Source organism: Sminthopsis crassicaudata, chromosome 3, assembly GCF_048593235.1.
Source record: "Sminthopsis crassicaudata isolate SCR6 chromosome 3, ASM4859323v1, whole genome shotgun sequence".
In the NCBI taxonomy this organism is placed as follows: Eukaryota; Metazoa; Chordata; class Mammalia; order Dasyuromorphia; family Dasyuridae; genus Sminthopsis; species Sminthopsis crassicaudata.
Window position 1 is genome coordinate 506,792,898 of NC_133619.1, and position 21,469 is coordinate 506,814,366.

The window sequence follows — 21,469 nt, forward strand, 5'->3', positions numbered from 1 at the left end:
GAGAAGCAGTGTCCATATCCTGGTATGGGATTTTTTTCTTCATCTAGGACTGGAAGTCACAGATAACATCCATTAGCTATTTTCCCTTTTTAACCAATGAGTTAATTAACAAATTCTATTTATGATGCAAACTTGAATATTGACTAATTATTTTTTAAAACTAATGTCGACAGATTCACAAAATCTCTGAGTTTGGAAAGACCTTAGAACATACAATGTTAGAGTTCAATGAGACCATATACTACAAAATGTTAGGGCTGGAAGGTTTATAACCAAAGAACATAGTAACATTAAAGGTTAAAGGAAGGGTAATACATAGAATATTAGAGCTAGAATGTTAGTATGCTGGGTATTGGAGGTAGAATACATATTAGAACATAGAATGGTAGAGCTCATAATGAAAATAGAGATCATTTAATCTAATTTTTCAGTTTTGTCAGTGGGCTAACCAGTCTTCCAAGAAGGGAAGTATATGTGAGTAAGTGACCTCTCTCAAGGTTATACAATGAGGAGATAGTAAGTATATATATATATATATATATATATATATATATATATATATATATATATATATATATATATATATATATTCCTTAAACCCAGATCTTTTCAGAGCACTTGTCACTACCCTATGCTGCTTCATTTATTTTTTTCAAATCTAATTTCTGCCAGTTTTTCACATCTGTAATTTGCACACTAACTTTTCTCACCCAGGATCCACAAGAGTTTTGCTCAAGAAAAAAAAAATTTTAAGTGATATCTTTAGTCATATGGGGGGAAAAATCCAGGAATTCAAGAGTTTTCCTTTTCCTTTATGCTGAAAGGTTTGTGGTCCAGTTACTCCAGAGTCAGGATTTCAGATTTCTTTGTCCAAAAGGCTTTGAAGAAATTCAATACAAATAGAAAACTATTTTCAGTATCATCTTACTGGGTTTGGGAATGTGGAAAGAGGAATGTGAAAATGTCAACGAAAATGGCTCTGAGCTGAGCCAGAACCTGCTCAAAGGCAAGAAAAACAAAGCTGAGTACAGAAAAAGTGCTGAAAGAGTGTCTGTGCCAATCAATGTGTTTCCAGTATTCACTTACTATATCTTTTTTACACATATACGCATACATACCATATATATATATGTGTGTGTGTGTGTGTGTGTACACACACATGTATATATACATGCACACATATATACACATACCCCCCCACAATTACTATATCTATTTTGCACATATGCATACATATCTCTCTACATATATATATATATATACACACACACACAAACACACAATTATTATATCTATTTTACACATGCACATACATATTATATATATACACACAAATTACTTTACCTATTTTACACATGCACACACATACTATATTTACATATATTATATATATACACACAATACATATATATATGCACACAATTACTATGTCTATTTTATACATATACACATATATTATATATATATATATGCAAATACACAATTAATATATCTATTTTACACATGCACAAAATACTATATTTATATATAGTATATATATATACACACACAAGACATGATATATATATATATATATATGTACACACTACTACTATATCTATTTTACACATGCACACATACACACACACACAATCAATTACTAGCTTGTATGGGTCTGGTTTCCCACTTCTTTTTGTTTGACCCTCAAGCTAATAACTTTTTAAAAAATTTTAAACAAAGTTTTATTGTATTTGAAAATTTAAAAACTATGCTTAGTTTGCCAAAACAGGTAGCAAATCAGATGGTGTATGGGTTATAGTTTGTCAGCTCTTACTCTATTTTACAGATTTAAAAAGAAATATTAATACAATCATATTGGATCAATCAGCTTGGAGCTTCCATTTAGAAAAATTTCCAACATTCAGACAGAAGTTTAACTTTGCCCCAAATTTTATGTGTGTGTACATGTGTGTGTATCATGTGTATGTGTGTATTTATATTTATGTATGTATCACTGACTTTTGACCTCCTTATGCTTGAGATAAAAGTCAGGATAAAGTGAGCATTTAGTTTAAGAAAATAAAGAGAGTACATTATAAAATCTATTCCTGGGCAGCATGTGTAGAGGAAGTTGGGGAAAGAGAAGACCTTTTTGGGAACTTCTCTCAGTTTTTGAAGAAAGCTTTGCCAAGAGTAGTAATAAACCTGAGCTTTCTGCCCTGAGTTGCCCGAGGGAGCCAAATGGGCTTCTTTGATCTCTGCTCTCTGTTAGAGCTCAGGCTTCCTTTCACTTTCTCTGTTAAGTCTCCTTCATTTTCTTTTTTCACCTGTTGCCCTTTCCCCCACTACCAGTTCTTTTCATCCTAAGCTTATTAAATCCTGGACCAGGGTTGGGGGGGACCTAGTCTTAACTAGGTTATGTTCCCACATAGCAGTTCAGTTCCTACAGACCTCAATCCTTCAATCAATCAGCATTGATTAAATATTACTCTATGCCAATTTGTTAAAAAAAAATAAATTATCCCTACACAAAGATCTACCATTCTAATGGGAAAATATAGAAAGAGAATAAAACCAAGTAGTTAAATACAAGATATTTGGGAAAGGGTAGTAGCACTGGAGGGACAGAAAGTATTCATGCAGAAGGCATGATCAATTTTAATAAACGTGGCTCTTTTCAACAGCAAGGTGATTCAAGACAGTTCTAGTGGTGTTGTGATGGAGAGAGCCATCTACACCCAGAGGGGGAACTGTAGGAACTGAGTACAAATCACAACAGTATTTTCATTTTTGTTGTTGTTGCTGTTTGCTTACATTTTGTGTTCTTCCTCATTTTTTCCATTTTTTAATCTGATTTTTGTTGTGTAACATGAAAGTTATGGAGATATGTATAGAAGAATTGCACATGTTTAACATATATCGGATTCCTTGTTTCTCTAGGGGAGAGAATGGGGGGAAGGGAGGGATAAAAATTTGGAGCATGGGGTTTTGCAAGGGTGAAGGTTGAAAATTATGCATAGATTTTTGGAAATAAAAAGCTTTAATTTAAAAAAAAGGCAATGCTTGGATTGTGTCTTAAAGGAAGAGAGATTCGTTGAGGAAGAAATGAGAAGGAAGAAATGAGAAGGAAGTATATTCTAGGCATGAGAAGGAAAAAAAAGACAGAAACAAGCATTTATGAAGCACCAATTATGTGCCAGGCATTGAGGTAAACACTTTAGAAATGTTATTTTATTTCATTGTCACTGAGATAGATACTATTATCTTACTCATATCTTCCTCACTCCAAATCTTCTGCTCTATCCACTGAACCATCTAAAGGTACAGAGAAAGGCACATGGAATGTCATGTGTGAGTTGCAAATAAAAGACCAGTTTGACTGAATCACAGAATAGGAGAGGGAGAGTATTGTCCAAAAGAGTGGGAAGAGAAGCTGTGCACAGGTTGTGAAGGATTTTAAAAGCTAAATATGTCATTGTAAAAGCAATAGGGAACCACTGCAGTTTATTGAGTATCTGGAGTGACATGGTCAGATCTGTGCTTAAAGAAAATCACTTTGGTAGCAGTGTCTGAATGTGAATGAATAAGATGAATGGCAATAGGGAGAGATCTAAGGCAGCAAAACCAAAGTAGCAGGCTATTTCAGTAATCCAGGCCAGAGACTTCAAGCCAAGATGGTAACTATGGAGGAGAGAGAAGGGATAAGATCCAAGAGGATCCTTGGATCTTTGATCCAAAAGATGCTACAAAGGTAGACATTCCAAAAGATAGAGAGACCCTGAAGGTGAAGTATTCAGAATATGAAAAGAATAATGCCAAAGTAAAGACCAAAGGATTGGGTGGAAATAGAAAAGTTTGGAAAAGCAGGGGAAGGAATAAAGATATGATGAATTTGAAGAACTTGAGTTGTCTTCAAGATCTATAATGTCAAATATTCAGTAGTCAATTTGTGATATGGTACTCAGTGGATAGAGTTCACAATGATGGAATAGAGAAAATTCTATATTCAGACTGTACATTTCTTTAAGAACTCCCAGGCTTGCCTGACTTATCTGCCTTTTAGCTCAAATTTCACAGTAATCCCCAAAATCTCTGCAGGCTGAGAATGAATGCATGTCTCTCTGAACTACAATTCCCAGGATTCCAAGTGGTTCTCAAACTCCTCATCTATCTCTGTGACGCTCACTGAAGAATTTTCCATCTTTGAGCCCCATTCTGCTTCTCTGAAAATGAAAGATTTGAATTCAATATTTTCTAATGCTCCAGTTCTAAATCCTAAATCCAGACCTTCTAAATCTATGTCAAAAATAGAAAGATAAACTGACATCACAGATAGAATTCTAGACATGGAACTGAGAGGACACATGTTCAGATCTCACTATAGACCTTAAGATTATGAGCTAGCCACTGACTCTCTCTCACCTATAAGTGGGGTAAGGAAAAGGCATCAAAATAGCACCCATCTCAGTCAGAGATTGAGAGGACAGGTAGAAGGTGCACGATAAGTCACTGGACTTAAAGTATGTAAACTCAAATTTAATCTTAAATACTAGCTTAAATACTGGGCAAGTCACTGAACCCTGTCTGCCTCAATTTTCTCATCTATAAAATGGAAGAAGAAAATGGCAAACCACTTCAGTATCCTTGCCCAAAAAACCCAAAATAGGGTCACAAACAATTGGATACCACTGAAATACCTAAAGGACCCAGACTTAAGTTCAGAGGAAACGTGATGGAAGTAGTGTGTGCAGGCTTTTGCAGACCTTAAAGTCCTATGTAAATGAGAGCCATTATTATTGTTATGTCTTGCTTCTTAATACAGTGCAATGAGCTCAAGCTTTTTTGTCATGCTCTTTGGCATTCTGGTAAAGCTTATAGAACCCAATCTTCTCAGAAGAATGTATTTAAAGGTATAAAATAAAGCACAGATGATTACAGAGAAAACTAAATATATTAAGCAATCAGATAGAACAGTGGATAGAGACCTAGAATTAACAAACCCCAAATTTAAATTCAGCTTTAGACACTTACTAGTGGATTACCTCTGAGCAAATCATTGAATCTTTGTCTGTCTCGGTTTCCCAATTTATAAAATGGGAATAACAATTATAGCACCCACCTCACTGATTTTGAGTGAGAATCAAATGAATTAATAATTGTAAAATAGTTTGCAAACTTTAATGCTGTACATAAATTCTATTATTCAAATGCAATTAGCAAAATTTTGGAAAAACATATTTACAAACCTCTTAAAATCTATCCATAAATACTGTAGAGTTTCATAGAGAACAAGTGCTCTAGGAAAAAAAAAAAATTGCTGAAACATGGATGCCAGTTCAGTTCTACCATTATTAGAAGTCATCTACTATTCCCCTACTGTGGCCCTCAAGGCAGCTAGGTGGTAGGGGTGGAACTAGATAGAGCCCTGAGCCTGGAGTCAGAAAGAACTGAGTTCCAAAATCTGCCTTAAACACTCCTGGAAAAGGCTAACCCTGTTTGCCTCAATTTCCTTCTCTGTAAAATGAACTGGAGAATGAAATGACAAAACCGTTCTAGTATCTTTGCCAAGAAAACCCCCAAATGGGGTCATGAAGAATCATACACAGTGAAAATAATGGAACAGCAATAATCCTGGCTCTCATTCTTCTCATTTGCAAAATGATGAAGTTGGACTAGCCTGTGCAATACCAAAGTCTCAGGTTTCTAGGCCAAGGACCTTCTAAAATTGAGGGAAGAAGTCTCCAGCTTCTTTTTTGTTGAAAAGCTATGCTGCTTCTCACCTTGCTTGCAAGCTTTATGATGGTTAAAAAAAAAAAAAAAAAAAAAAAAAAGCAGTGTTGGGGGAAGGAGGCAGAGTGAGGGGAACAGAGGTCTGACCAATGTGGAGAGTCGATTGAAGTTTTAGTGCAAAAGAATATGACAAAATATGGGAGAGAAGACACAGGCAGAATTTCTGCTAGCAAATCATGTAACTCCCCATTATGTATAGTATAGTGGAAAAGATCCTGGGCCTGAATTTAAGAGGCTTGAGTTCTTATCCCTGCTACTCCTTGTTACATGAGCTTGGAAAATGATTTCATTTCTCTTTATTTCATCCTTAACACAGCAAAAATAACTCTATTCTCCTTACTTCAAAATGTTGTGAGAATTCAAATGAGGCAATGAATATGAAGTATTTTATTCCTTTCAGGAATTATATTAATGTAAATTATTATCAAATTATGTCAATTCTGAGGTCATTTTAATAACCATGGCTATTTCCTGGAAGAAATGCCTTGAGATACAGGGAAGAAGTAACACTTACCGCCACTTTCTATATTTCCCCTTCATTGACTCTTAGGGTCTCTAAAATATCATGAGCCCTGGGCTTTTCCCCACTCCCTGTGGCCACTAGCATTTCAAGCCATCTTTTCCATCAGGATTAGTCAGTTGGGGACTCTTCTTATCAGTCTCCATTCCTTCATTCACCTTAGGATGGCAGATATGACTTCAAGACAATATTTCCACTGAAATTAAGGCAATTAACATGTAGATTGTAGATATGATAGAGTTGGATTTTTCATCACTGAATCAATTCATGTTCAACAGGGATAAAAAATTCCAGGTGGGACATAAAAGGCTGTTTATTATTTCAGATTTCTACACTGAAAAGATTGTTGGGATGTTTTAAAGCACCACTTTAAAATGTTCATTCAGAGAACAATTTGCTCCATAAATTCCTGCTAAACTTCTTCAGTTGTGGGATGTGTAAAAACAAAAAAGCAAAAAAAAAAAAAAAAAAAAAAATGGCAGAAGAGACCAACATGGAATCACAGAAGCAGAGAATATGAGAATTGGAAGAGACCTTTGACCCCAAAATGTCAAAGCACAGAAGAGAGAATATTAGAACTAGGGGAATCCTTAGGATGGTAGAACATAAAGCATAAATATTAGCTCTCTAGGAAGCAGCTTGGGGGAACCATAGAAAACTTGAAGGAGCCTGAGTAATCACCTAATTTAATCTTTTCATTTAACAGATGGGAAAACCAAGTCCAGAGGAGATTAAGTAAACTGCTTATATTTATTTAGTAATTGATGAAGATAAAAATTGAGTCATTTGTTTTGGTAACCAAATCAAACACTTTTTAATTCAGAACATTTGAATGTTCTTAAATACCAGAGATCTAAGGGCTTAGAATGCTAAAAGATAAAGTAGAGAAAGTTAGAACTGAAGCGGTTCTTAGTGATTTCCTTAGCCCTTCTCATTTTACAAAAAGAACCTAAGGCCTAAAGAAATTAAATCACAGGCTGGGGCTAGAATTCTGGTCTTACTTCTCCACATTCAGTGCTCTTCCCACACTATCTCAAAAGATCAAATAGGCTTCCAAACATCTGTGTTGGTTGATGTTTTTAAAAAAATGAAAAAGAAACAGAACAAAACAAAAAGAACAACAGCAAAAAAAAAAAAAAAAGAACTTCATCAATTCAGGAAAGATCTGACTGCTGAAATAAAAGGAAATTGCTCTAATTGCAGACAAAATGCAGCTTTGGTTATTTCATTTATGAATTTCAATTGCAATTATATTAGCAAGAGTTTCAAGGAGGAAAATTTGCCACTGCAAAGTCTTTTTCAAATTGGGCATGCAAATAACAGCTCTCAAAATGCCCCAGAGTAGCAGGGAGATTGTTAGGGGGAACTGGAAGGAGAACACTTACCCCAAGACTGTCTCATTCATTCATTCATTCATTCAACAACCAGCTCAGTCTTCTTTGCTGAATCATTACCCATGGACGGTCTTCTAATACTCCATGATTTTCAATTGGACCCTTTTCTCTTTCTACATTCTCCCCTTAGTGATCTCATTGTCTTCAAAGGTTTACTTATCAAATCTATGCAGATAATGTCCAGATCAATCTGTCTAGCCCTACAATCTCTCCTGAGCTCCATTTCAACTTCATCAACGGCTCATTGGTAGTTCCAAAGACGTGTTGTATTGTAATCTCAAACTCATCATGTCCAAATTAGAACTTAATTTGTTTTATTTCACTGCAAAAATCACACTCCTCTTTTGTACTCCGAGGTTTCTGTCAAAATTACCATAATCTTCGATGATTTGAACATTTGTAGTTGTCTTTGATTCTTCACTCTCTTTCATCAAATATATTAAATCCTTTCACCTGCCACCTTCCCTCTAAAAGATACATGACACAAGAAATGGCTCACACTAAGCTTGTAATCGGGAAGCCCTGAGTTCAAATACAGCCCCAATCATTTCCTAGCTATGTGTTCCCACCAATCTATTCCCTATCCCCCATAAGTCAGTTAATCTGCATAAAATAAATGGGGAATACTAATAATAGCATCTACTTCATTGTAGAAGTAAAATGAGAAAATATTTTATAAAGCTCTTAGCACAGTGCTTGGAACATAGTAGCTCCTAATAAATGCTCATTCCTAGCCTCAGACACTAGCTAAGTGAACCTGGGCAGCTCACTGTGCCCTGATTTCCTCAGTTTCTCCATCTGTAAAATGAGCTGCACAAGAAAATGGCAAACTACTCCAGTATCTCTGCCAAGAAACCCCAAACAAGGGTCATGAAGAATCAGACATGACTGAAATCACTGACAACAAAAATACTCACTGGAAGTTTAATAATTGGTTTTTGAGTCAATTTGAGTAAGCTAACCCCAGCACACACTCCTGTGGAGCAGAAAATAAGTCATGGTGGGTAGATCTTAGAGTACATTGAGGGGAATAGAATATAAGACCAAGAATGTAGGAAAGGTCTTGAAGGGTTTTAAGGGCCATGGAGAATTTTGAATTTGATCCTAGAGAAGCAGAGATCTATTGGGGCTTGTTAAGTACGAAGAATGATGTGTCAAATCCACTATGCTTGAGAAAAATCACTATGGCAGCTGAACAAAGGAGGGACTGAAGTAGTAAAAGACCTCATAACAGTTCTTGAGATAAGTGCTATTATGATCTTCATTTTATAGGGAAGGATGAATGACATATCTAGGGAATATCTGAGGTAGAACAAAAATCTTTCTTCTAGATCCTGAGCCAACTATTCACTTGACTACTCTACATTGTTATTATCCTTTCTATATCCCTTGGATGGCCAATAAAAGCTTCATGCAGGAGGGTACACTCCAAATGGATGTTAAGGTTGAAGTCTCTATATCTAACTAGCATTTTTATATAGCATATTAGGTTTTGTAAAATGTCCCTTCAAATATTGGTTTATTCCACCAACCCTCAGAATATTGTTATTATTATCCCCAATATTTGTAGGACCAATAAAATAATTATTCCAAGTTGGTCAAAGTGAAGATAAGAGGAGGCTAAAAAAATAGAAGTTTAGATCAGATTATAGAATGCTTTGAAGGCCAGACTAGGAGTAGAATTTATCCTGTAGATAATGATGAAATTATTCTTAAACCGAATTAAAGTCAGGAATTGAAATAGAAGTAAATAATAGGATAGAAAGAAAACTGAGTTTAGCCGGGGGAGTCCTGGGTTCAAGTCTTAACCCTATTCAATAAACTCCAGTTGCTCCTCATCACCTCAGGAGCAAATCTAAAATCCTCTGGCTGGCTTTCAAAGTATTGCATAACTTGCCCCCATGTCCCATTATGCCAGTCTCCTTACATCTTATATTTTCCCTCCATCTACCAGTAATCCAGACCTCTTTATGCAATGTTCTCCAACTTCCAACTAGTGGTGTTTTTACTTACAATTTCCTTATACATTGAAATGCTCCTCCTCATCTCTCCCTCTCAGTTTTCTTTAAATTTCAGATAAAGCCCAACCTTTTATAAGTAACTATTTCTAACCCCTCTTAATTCTATCATCTTCACTCTAGTACTTATCTTCAATTTATCTTGTCTAGATCTTGTTTGTATGTAATTATTTGCACCTTTACTCCCACATTAGACTATGAGCTTTGTGTGAAGGAGATCTGTTTTTTACCCTTTTTTATGTCACCAAAGTTAAGCATAATATCTGGCACACAGTAGGAACTTAATAAATATTTGTTTACTTTATCCTTATTACTTTGGGACAAATCAATCCTTCAACTCTTTATTACTTCATCATTGATAAAAGGGAGTAAAAATGCTAACATGTCCTTTCCAGTAGGATCAGTGTGAAAAAGGTAAGTTCTCTGCAAATATGACCTGTTATTAATAAAACTTGAGAAGGACCTCCTGTGCCTAAGATCCTAATATTTAAATCATACTGAGTTTCCTAATTGTCTTTATATTTTTGCTTTGAGAAAACCACAAGATTAGTTAAAGAATGCTAGAAATCCACTCTCCATGTTGTTTTTTAACTTTCCATTACTGCTATATAAACTTTTGAAAAAAAAGTTTTGTTTGCTCATTCACACTCTAGAGTTAAAGTACCCTCTAAACTTAAAGATTTAAAGATGAGCCATATTTAGCAACAATGGCAAAAACAGCATTGAGGAGGAGGAACAAAAAGACAAAGAAAATGATGAAGAAGAAGGAGAAGGAAAAGGAGGAGGAAGAGGAAGAGGAAAAGGAGGAGGAGAAGAAGAAAAAGAAAAAGGAGAAAACATTAAATGCATATAGTGTATTAAAGTTTGCAGTGTTTCATATTAATTATCTCATTTTACCTACACAGTTCAAAACAGATTGGGAATAATTACATTCTGTAGCAACACTTATGTTCTCTTTTATAGCCACACCTTGCAACAAACTCATTGTCCTCATTTACTGACAATGACCTTTGGTGAAACACCATTACAAAGAATGCCTTCAGCAAAGTTCCCAGCATTCCCTTAGATCATCCCCATTGGTTCAATTTTCACCTCAGGCAATGGAGATAATAACTACTTACCTTACATGAAAGAAAAGGTGTTTTTTGAACCTCAAAGCATTATATAAATTGAGTTGTTATTCTTGTTGGTTTTCAGTTAGAAGGATCAAGGGAAACTTTCTCTAGTTATCAGAATCAATAGCAATAGTTAAATATGATCTCATTCATATGATCTATTTAGTTGATCATCTCCACTGACCAGACTAACCAGATGATGGACTTTTCTATTATACTTAGTCTTATATAGTGAAATTAAAGGAGAGGAAGAACTGAGATGATTTTTCTGATAATCCTAGCCATCAAAGATCACTACTACTAAAGATAAAAAAGTCCATCTTCATAGAAACATTCAGATAACTAAGTTAAAAAAATAATAATTTTAACTGAAATGAGAGTTAAATAAAACCATCACATGTTAGAGGTACAAGACATTTTAGGGCATAGGGTATCAAAAGTAGAAGCAACTTCAAAATACAAAATATAAAAAGCTAGAATATATTGTTGTTATTGTTATTTTTCAAAAAAAAAAAAAAGTAATGACATTATCACAACGGGATGTTATTTGTTTGGGAATTGTATTTCAGTGAAGCAGAGTTGGACAAAGTCATTGCCTCACTTTCTCTTCCTGGGTCATCAGAGTCTATGGCAGGACAAAAACCAATATAATGAGCAGGCCCAGGAGGCAGTGGGTGACTGAGGCAACCTCAGCATCTGACCAAGCTCAGAATCCTCCACTGTTCCCGCTTCAACTATCTTTATGGCCATTGGAATAAATTATTCTGATCTACCCATTCTGCCAGGGGAAAGTCTTCCCACAGTTGGAGTAGCCATAGGTCCACTCAAATGTTTGAGCCTGTGGGTCACACTCAATCTGGTTTAGTTTCTCTGCACAAATGGTTTACCTGGGTTTATAGCAAACGGTGTTTTGTCTTGGAGCCACACATGAGAGTTAGGCGACTCTGATGGACACCAAAGGTGGACACAAAGCCCTGAAAAGGGCTCAACAAGCTCTCACACTAGAAGTTCTAGTCCTCCTGAAGACCCCAAACACCCCATCAGGACATATGACCATAGTATGTTAGTATGAGAGAAGGAATTTTAACATATTACAACATAAAGCTTAACAAATGGCAGAAGTTGGCACATAAAATGTTAGGCAGAGACTGTTATACAGCAGAATCACAAGGGACCTTAGGATATATAATATCAGAGTACAGACCATAAAATATCTAGAGCTAAAACGGATACTAGAACATAAAATGTCAGAACACAGAGATGAAAGGTGGCTTAGAGACTATCTATACTGGGGTCAATCTGGTAAAGTCTGTGCAGTTCTTCTTAAATGTTTTCAAATATACAAAATAAATTACATCAAATTACAAAGGAAATCGATTATGCTGAAATAAAATTATCTATCTTTATATTTATCTAAACATTTACAGACTTCAAATTAAGGCCTTTTATGTAGCCCAAGTTCATTTTGCAGAGGAAGATATTGAGGGCCAGAACGTCAAGTTGAACCTGGAACAAAATCCTAGGTTATTGGTTCCTAAACAATGCTCTAGCAATAATACTAATTGCTTCAATTCTCTTTCAGTCTACTCATGCAGAGCAAACTTCTGAGAGTCATTCATTCATTCATTTTATAAATATTTATTGTTCATCTCCCATGAATAAGACCTTGTATTTGGCTTCATGACAGTCATAACTCCTTCCCCTGGCCTCCCTTTGGATTCCATCACAACCACTGTGTGTCAGTCAGAGGCTCCATGAGAATGTGTCATGGAGAACTAGCAAGCTGTGGGTGTGATACCAAAGCTGTGAATTTTACATGTCCTCACTGACAGCTTTTCTAAAATCACACTGTCTCCCATGTGTGGGATTTCTCAGACATATCTTTCTCATCCCATCCATGCTTGTTCTCTCTCTCTCTCTCTCTTTTTTTTTTTAATTCTTTACAACCATGGTATGAAATGAAGATCACAGCAGCTAAACTGCCTCCTTATTAGCATTATAACTATAGTCAAAACACATTATACTTGGCTAATAAATTTATTTTTTATGTAATGGAAATGCCATCAAAGCATAGTTAATCTGAATTGAATTAGATTATAATTGGAGTTCTTGTGCACAAGAAATGGAAATTATTCTTTATTGTTGCAGAATGACAATACCCCATTTGTAATTTTTTTTTAAACTAAATGGCATTTGTACCCTGCAGGGGGGCAACTTGCCTGTCCCTTATCTGGCAGTCTATAGTGCCATCATATTTGTTTCACTGATTCCTGTAGAGTAGGAAAAGATACTGAATAGTAGTAATCATAGTAATATTGATGATAATGATAATAATAATAATAACAATGCTATTGCTGTTCAGCCATTTCAGTCAGGTCTCACTCATCATAACCCTATTTGGGGTTTTCTCAGCAAAGATATTGAAGTGGCTTGCCACTTCCCTCTCAAGCTCATTTTAAATATGAGGAAACTGAGTAAACAGTATTAAGTGACTTGTCCAGCATCACACAGCTAGTAAGTGTCTGAGGTCAGATCCGAATTCAGGTCCCCTGACTACAGATCCATTGTTCTATCCACTGCACCACCTTATGGGTCCCAATAACAATATTTTGCTGTCTGGTCTTTTCAGTTGTGTCCAACTCTTCATGAGCCCATTTGGTGTTTTCTTGTCAGAGATACTGAAGTGCTTTTCCTTTTCCTTTTCTGGCACATTTTACAAATGAGGAACTGAGGCAGTGTTAAGTGACTTGTCCAGGGCCACATATCTATCAAGTGTCTTAAGACCAGATTTGAACTTGGAAAGATGAAGTTTCCAGATTCCAGGCCCAGCATGCTCTCCACTGTGTCACCTAGATGCCTAGACCCTTCTTAATTAATGATTTGGACCCTTGAAAATATAAATGTGACATATGGGGTTCTCAAGGGAAATGGGTAGAGTCTCTCCATCCTATGTCAGCTACTTAGGTGAAGTTGCATGCAGAGCTCTGACTGTCACAACTTCAATTTCCAGATGAATGAGTGAACTAACTCCTCCAATTCCAGAGCTCAACTTCAGACAGACTGTCTAGAAGAAAGGAGATACACTAGCCTAATAGTAGGATTATTAGAGGGATCAAATGTAATAATATTTGCAAAACACTACATAAAAGCTTTAATAATAATCACTATTAATATATATTATAATTATTATACAAATAATATATTTATAAATAGAATAATGTTGTTGTTAGTCATTCATTTTTGAAGAGGATCAATGACATCATGGGTGATGTCTTAACTTGTATGTGAACAGGATTCAGTGGATGACCTTGATATCTTTAATGTCTAACCAAGCTCCAACTGCTCCCCAATACCTGCTTCAGCCATCCTCACGGCAGTTGGAAAAAATGTTCACATCAACCCATTCTGACAAGGAAAGTCTTCATATCCTTGGTGTAGATAAGCCCCAAACTTGTCAATTGTTCAGAGACATCAGTATAATTTAGTCTATTTGCCAAGATAGTTTACAGAGATTGACCACTACACATGCTATAGTTTCTTAGAGTCATAAGAGAGAGTTGGGTAAAAGGTGGATATCAACAATAGATAAGCAGCCCTGAAAATGGTTCAGTAATACCTCACCTCAGAGGTGCTAGTCCTCTCTCTGTACACTCTAAATATGATTTCTATTCCACTATAAATTATATTAATATATAATCATATCATATCTGATTGTATTAATATTATTAAATTTATATATTATCATAGTAATTATATATTTGTATAGTAATATATTTCTCTAATAAGAATTATTATTGTTGTTGCTATTTTTGTTATTATAAATTTTTAAAATCACATTAAATCCCCATCATTTGCCTTCCCAATGGGTCAGCATAGCTGAAAGGTATACAGTGTACATGAAGAACTAGAAATACTAGGTGATTCATATGGGTTGTCATGGGTTTCTATACCCATAGATGATTTACCTGTCCACTTCCTTCCACTTTCATTGCTAATCCAAAATTAACTCATTTATGGCCAGTTCTATCTCCAGAATTAGTAGAAATTTCTTTCTCTTCTCCTTATATACCTTGACTAGACATGATTTATATGTGAATAATAACGGGAGGGAGGTACATTAATTCATGAAGCAGTATGGTTTTTCTCTTCCACTCCATAATTCCCCTGGATTCCACAATGGCAACAGTTGTCTCAGTAAAGTGAGAGAATTGGATATTTGATCTGCTAAAGTTCATCAAGATCAAGTTCTACAATATTTCAAAGGATCTAAAATGATCTTTTGTTTCTACTTTGTGTATCATGTTGGTCTGAATTTAATATACACCTGTAAATGAAATTCTTTTAGAAGAAAACCATATAGAAATAGAGGGAAAGGGGAAAAAGAGAGGCAAATAGTGACACAAAAACACAACAGAGACAGAGAGAGTGAGAGAGAGGCAGAGAGAAATGAGACAGAGATGAGAGAGAGAGAGAGACAGAGACAGAGACAGAGAAAGACAGAGAGAGAGAGACAGAGAGAGAGAGAGACAGAGAGAGAGACAGAGACAGAGAGAGACAGAGACAGAGAGAAAGAGAGAGAGACAGAGACAGAGAAACAGACAGAGAGACAGAGAGAAAGAAAGACAGAGAGAGAGAGAGAGAGAGAGAGAGAGAGAGAGAGAGAGACAGAGACAGAGACAGAGACAGGAGAGACAGAGACACAGAGAGAGAAAGACAGAAAGAAAGACAGAGAGAAAAACAGAGAGAGAGACAGAGAGACAGAGACAGAGAGAGACAGAGACAGAAAGAAATTGGAAATGGAAATAGAGAAAAAGATGGTATTGAAGTGGATATAGACAAACAGAGCAAGTAGATTAAGATAGAAATAAAGGTAAAGATAGATACAGATATAGATATAGATATAGATACAAACAAGTATATAGGCTACATTTAAATTTCCTACAGGCCACAGTAGGGAAAGTGTGTTCTATATTCAACCAATTTTTTGAACCTGACCTGTGATTCCCATAATATAAGACTATTGCAGCAAGAAATTTCCTTTCTCGGGACCTGTATATGCAAAAATGTTTATGGCAGCCCTTTTCATAGTGGCTAGAAACTGGAAATTAAATGGATGCTCATCAATTGGAGAATGGTTGGGTAAATTGTGATATATGAATGTTATGGAATATTATTGCTCTGTAAGAAATGACCAACAGGATGATTTCAGAAAGGCCTGGAGAGACTTACATGAACTGATGCTAAGTGAAATGAGCAGAATCAGCAGATCATTATATACTTCAACAACAACACTGTATGAGGATGTATTCTGATGAAAGTGGCTATCTTCGGCAATGAGAGGATCCAAATCACTTCCAATTGATCAGTAATGAACAGAACCAGCTACACCCAATGAAAGAACATTGGGAAATGAGTGTGGACCACAACATAGCATTTCCACTCTTTCTGTTATTGTTTGCTTGAATTTTTGTTTTCCTTCCCACATTATTTTTACTTTCTTTCTAAATCCGATTTTTCTTGTGCAACAAGATAACTGTATAAATATGTATACATATATTATATTTAACATATACTTTAACATATTTAACATGAGTGGGACTACCTGCCATCTAGGGGAGGGGGTGGAGGGAAGGAAGAGAAAAGTTGGAACAGAAGTTTTTGCAAGGGTAAATGTTGAAAAATTACCTATGTTTATGTTTTGTCAATAAAAAGCTATAATAATAAAATAATAATAATAAAGAAATAGAGAAAAATAAATATTCTTTCTCAATACAGACTCCCTCTTTGAAACCTAGAATTTTACAATGTTGTCTGAGAAGGTGAATGAAAGAAGTAATATTTATATAGCACCTACTTTTTATCAGAAGCTGTGCTAAGTACTTTTGGGGCAGGGAGGATGGAGGTCAATATTATCTCATTTGATAATCCCTATAACACTGAGGTGTTAAGCCCAGGGTCACACAGTTAAGAAAGAGATGGAAAATTCAAACTCAGCTCTTCTTGACAAGGTCAGCTCTCTATTCATAGTCTCTTTCTTATCCAACTCATGTGAGAAGTTATCATATATCTATTTTTTTTCTCTTCAGGAGTATTGTTTCATCAAGTTGAATAGAATTCCTCACTTCTCTATAGATAGCTAGCTAAGTCTAAGAACTTGTCACTATCCTGGCAATTTCCTCTCCTGCCCAGAACTGCTCAGTTGCCTAGTTTTGGGGACTCCCCAGCTGTCTCTCAAGAGAGAATTACCTATAAGCAATACTTCAGCCACCCTATTGTGCTGCTTGAAATTTACTCCCAAACTCCCTCTTCTGATTTATCTAAGTCCTATCTTTCCTTTAAGACTAAGCTCAAAATCTGACTTCTGTCAAATTTTTCCTGATCTTTTCCTGTCCTGAATGAGAAATGTAAAGCATCTCCGAATTCATCTAGCCCAACATCAGGAATGATGTACAAATTCCCCTCAATAACATGCTTATCAAGTATTCATCTAATCTCAATTTGAACACTTTTGATTTTTAATTAAATCACTGTAAAAATCACTACTCCCAAGATACTTTAGGACTCTGGTTAGAAAGTTCTTCCCCTCACTTAGCCAAAAAGTCCCCTTCTTGGTAACTTCCAACCAACCAGTGATCTTATAGTTATGTATCTTATAGCTATCCATCTACATCTTGAACCTAATAAACATCCAAATATTTGAAAGTAGTTGTCTAGTCTACTTCTTTCAGATCTTTTTCTTCTTCAAGTAAAACTCCTTAGTTCCTTCAAATCATTTTGATGACATTGATTTGAGTCTCCTCACATAGTTCATAGTTATTAGGACTGGAAGTACATTAGAGATCATTTCTTTAAAATCCCTCAATTGGATGGTTCCATTAAGCAAATAAATAGCAACTGTGTATAAGGTATTGATAATACAAAAACAAAAGTGTCAGCAATCCCTCACCTCAGGTGTAAAGGGCTAGAACTGAGCAATGCACTTGGATAATGAAGCATGTGAGACTAATTGCCAATTGGACGGTTCCCTATTAACTTGTTTGAAGGTTGACCCTCCCCAGCTGTTCTGTGCTGACTTGATTGGTGGGACAAAGAGGGGGAAGTGACTTGTGTGGGAGGAGTAAGAGAAACTTGGGTGGTAGAACTCACGCTCACTTGCTCTCGTGACCTGGCTTTGGAGGCCACGCTGAAGATCTAGAATAAAGACATTTAGTGGTCCTGACTCCTGCTGATTTCTGGGAAGATAGAGTTCCAGCACTCAGGGAGCTTACATTCCAATGAAAGGAAAGAATAAGTACCACAAATAAATAAATCCAAGGTAAATTTGAAGGGGAAGAGAGCATTAAAAGGGAATCAAGACATGCTTATGGGGGCATCTTAGAAAAAGATAAATATGCCCAGAGGCATAAGTCAAGACAGAATATATTTCATCTCTGGGAGGAAGAAGTATGCAGACTCCTGGATATGAAAGATGGAATGTGAAATTTCTACAATACCAAGTGGCATCCACATTCAGGTTTTCTAGAATGTGAAAGGAGTGAAGGGATGTGCTGCGAAATAAGGTTAGAATCTTAGATGAGACTCTAGAAAATCATAAATGCCATGTGGAACATGATTTTTAGAGATAACAGGGAGCTTCTGAAAGCTTTTAAGCAGTAGAGTAACACAATAATATTTGTACTTTAGCAAAATTCTTTTGTCAACTGTGTAAGTATGGACTGGAGTGGAGGAAAACTGGAAACAATTAGGAGATAATAACAAGAGTCCTGAAAAAGGATTATAGAGAGCTAAACTGGAGTGATTACCAAATGAGTGAATATAAGGGGATGAATGAAAGAAATATTGAGGAGATATGTCCAAGATTCAGTGACTAATTGGGCACAAGTAGTGAGGAACAAGGAAGTATCAAACATGATTCGATGGCTTATTCCTTAACAGAAATAGGCAAGTTTGCATGAGTGTCATGTTTAGATGAAAAGATGATGAGTTCCATTTTGGACTCCCCTCATTTTATAGATGAGAAAACTGAGGCCCAGACTTTTATTCTTTGTCGAACTTGGGTTACCATCAATATGTTGATTCAGTGTCTAGCACATAGCCAGTACTTTGCCACATCCTGTAATAGTGATTAGACAGTAGATCTGCTTTAGAGGCTAGGATAGCATTATTTTGGAGACAAGATATTCACACCTACACAAAGATTAACAAAAATATAAGGTAAAATATACGAAATATTGAATGTGTGGACAAGCTAAAATGAATGTAAAAAAAAAAAAAAAAAAAAAAAACCTAGAGAGTAGAGAACAATTTGTCTGGAGTGGTTAGACATTTAAAATGCAAGAAACAGGAGCTATTATAGAATAAGGAAAGGAAACCTGGATTTGGAATTGAAGGGAACTGGGTTCAAATTCCAGCTTTTCTGCTTGCTACTTGTGTGATGTTGAACAAGTAATTTATTTTTTCTGCTCTTCAGTTTTCTCTTCAATAAAATAAGGGTGTTTAATGAAGTAACATCTAAAGTCCTTCCAATACTAAATCTACAATCCTACAGAACTTGGCCTGAGCCTTGAAGGAAGAATAAAATTTGAAAACTTAGAAGACTCCTAGATCTAGTGAGCAGCTAGATAAATTAGTGGATAGAATACCAGTGACAGAACTAAAGATGAGAACCCAGGTCTTCAAAATGTGAGTCCAGTGTTCTTTCTATGTTACTACAGTCTCCCTCCCTCCCCCCCCTCTCTTTCATACTGTCTTTTTGTTTCTGTCTCTTGTCTTTTTGTTTCTGTGTATATCTTTTTCATTTTCTCTATCATATTCTGTCTTTTTTGTCTCTTTTTCTGTCTATCTCTTTCATTCTGTCTCTCTTTCTCTGTCTCTTTTTCTCTGTCTCTATCTCATTCTCTCTTTCTGTCTCCCTCTCTCTCAACCTTTCCCTATCTCCTTCCTTCCTTCTCTTCCTCCTTCCCTCCCTCCCTCCCTCTCCCTCTTTCTCCCACCAGCAGTAACTTTTTACCACAAAGCCATATATCTTTCATATCCTGCCCACACCAGCCTCTTCAGTGGTCTGCTGGCATCAGATGCTGGGAACTATCATAATTACTGGCAGTAGTTTGAGGGCATCATTTTTTTTCTGTCCTCATTGCAGGTAAAACAAGTAGTAACTGATGTTAACATCATGTCAGATTTAGAGAGTCATACCCCCGGTGGTCTGTTTGGTGAATCAGACATCTGCTTCTGTCTTTTCTCTGCTCAACAACCCAGTGGGGGAGGTTGATTTCACTGGGGAGACTTAAGAGTCACACAGATTGTTAGAGACATCAAGGACTTTGAAGATCATCTGTACAGCCTTTTCTTTTGCTGAAACAGAAATAAAGGCCCAGAGAAGGAAAGGAACTTGCCCCACATCACAGAGTAAAGTTGTTGCAAATCTTGAGTCTTTGGAATATCAGCCTCTTCAAAGCAAGCAAATGTTTAATTTTTATTTCATTTTAATTTTTGTCTTTGAATCCGCAATATCTGACACATGGAATCTAAAAGATCAGAGGTAATTAACAATGTTTTGTTTATATGATTGACTGGTTGATCCTAGATCAATCTGTAAGTTGAAAGCAGCAGCAGCACTTCAGATGAATCTGAGATGTTATTATTCTTTTTTTTTAGTAAATAGTATTTTTCATAGTTTTTAACAATCAATTTTATAAGATTTTTCAGTTCCAAATTTTTCTGTCTTACTCCTGTCCCCCCCTAAAAGCAATTTGATATGAGTTATGCTTGTACAATTATATTAAACATATTTCCATATTAGTCAGGTTGTGAGAGAAAAAAAAAACAGAATAAAAGGGGAAAACTAAAAAAAAAAAAAAATTAAATAAAATGTAAATAGTATGTGCTGTGGAATACTTAGAGCTTCGTCAGGCATCCAAAATGGCAAGGTTATGTACCACACCCCAGACGGCACCAGTCATGCTGACTTTTATCTTACCATTGGCTTTCAATAACCCTGAAAGAGAGAGAGGGGCTGATGACTGTGTAAGTCTGGCTGTTTGTTGTGCATAAGTCAAGACATCACCCTGGGACGTCACTGATGCTCTTTGAAAATGAGGGCAAACAACAACAACTTTATGGAGTGGCCCTTGAGATTAAGAAGTAGAGTGATTTGTTTGAAGATGCTTTTTAGTATGTTTCAGAAGCAGTTCTTGAACCCAGTTCTGTCTTACTCTTAGAGGAATGAAAGAAAGAGGGAGGGAGGGAGGAAGGGAGAAAGAAGGAGAGAGAGGAAGAAAGAGAGAGAGAGAGAAGAGAGGGAGAAAGACAGAAACAGAGAGACAAAGAAAGACAGAAATAGAGACAGTCAGAGATTTATGTCATAACTGCCTCTGGGCACACAATAGATATTCTATAAATTCAGCCAATAATTTGAGAGCCTACTATATATAAGAATATAAGCTCAGAAAGAAGCCAAAACTCCATTCAACAAACAATTGCTATGAGTAAGGGTCAGTGTTCTTTACTAAAAATATAAAGGAAAATTAAATAGTGCTTTATTTTTAGGGGGTTCACAGTCTTCTAGGAAGGCAGTGATACACAAATAGGGAAATATATCTAAGTAATAAGAAAAAGGAGACAGCACTGGAAGAATTAGGAAAGTTTTCAAGT

General features: G+C 35.9%; 1 protein-coding gene across 1 annotated transcript in view; it reads left to right on the top strand.

The window, feature by feature from the left end:
• Nucleotides 1-21,469, top strand: part of TENM4 (teneurin transmembrane protein 4) — a 1,584,659-nt gene that overhangs the window by 290,406 nt on the left and 1,272,784 nt on the right. The gene's annotated exons all lie outside the window — the stretch shown is intronic.